Source organism: Cervus elaphus, chromosome 11 (assembly GCF_910594005.1).
Source record: "Cervus elaphus chromosome 11, mCerEla1.1, whole genome shotgun sequence".
Classification (NCBI taxonomy): Eukaryota; Metazoa; Chordata; class Mammalia; order Artiodactyla; family Cervidae; genus Cervus; species Cervus elaphus.
Window position 1 is genome coordinate 25,468,596 of NC_057825.1, and position 1,285 is coordinate 25,469,880.

The following is a 1,285-nucleotide window of genomic DNA, read 5'->3' on the forward strand; positions in this document are numbered from 1 at the left end:
GATTCGATTCCTGGGTCAGGAAGATCCTCCTGGAGAAGGAAATGGGATCGAACCCAGGTCCCCCGTGTTGCAGGTGGATTCTTTACCAGCTGAGCCACAAGGGAAGCCCAAGAATACCGGATTAGGTAGCCTATCCCTTCTCCAGTGGATCTTCCCAACCCAGGAATCAAACCAGGGTCTCCTGCATTGCAGGAGGATTCTTTACCAACTGAGCTATCAGGGAAGCCCAAGGAAATGGTAACCCACTCCAATATTCTCGCCTAGAAAATTCCCATGGACAGAGGAGCCTGGCGGGCTACTCTGGGAGCATGGGATGGCAAGAGTCAGGCATGGCTTAGCAACTAAACAACAATATATAATACGTCAATACCTCCAAATATTAAGTTATTCATTACTTTACCTACCACTCAAAAATTCTAAAGGGAACCAGATTAGACAGGAAAAAGTAAAACTATTGCTACTTGCAATGGTAAGACCTCATGTTTATGAAATTCTGAGGAATTCACTGAAAACTATTAGAACTGATCAATGAGTTCAACAGGTTGCAGGATACAAGGTCAAGATACAAACATGTTGTATATCTATACAACTGCAATAAATAATACTAAATGAAATTACAACAACAAAAAAATACTTTGGACTAAATTTAACAAAAGAAACTATATACTCTGAAAACTATATCACTGAAAGAAATTCAAGATAATCTAAATAAATGAAAAGACATCCGTGTTCATGGATCAGGAGACCTGATATTGAGATGAGAATACTTCCCAAACAAATTTGCAGATTCAGTGCAATCCCCACCAGTTCCAGCTGATTTCTTTGTAGAAACTGATAAGCTAATTCTGAAATATACATGGAAATTTAAAAGACACAGAATAGGCAAAATAATCTTTACAGAAAAGTGACAAGGTAATACTTGCCCTTCTGATTCTTATTTCAAAACTTACTACAAAACTACAGTAATGAATGTGTTGAGTGCCATAAAGGTAGACATATAGATCAGTGGGATAGAAGGGAGGGTCCAAAAATATGTCCTTGGGCTTCTCAGGTGGCTCAGTGGTAAAGAATCTGCCAGCAAGGAGACGTAGGAGAAAATGGGTTTCATCCCTGGGTCAGGAAGATCTCTGTAGGAAAAAATGACAACCCACTCCAGTATTCTTGCCTGGAGAATCCCATGGACAGAGGAACCTGGCAAGCTACAGTCCATTGGGTCACAAAGAGTCGGACATGACTTAGTGACTAAACAACAGCAGCAATAACAGAAACTCATTTGATTTGCTTT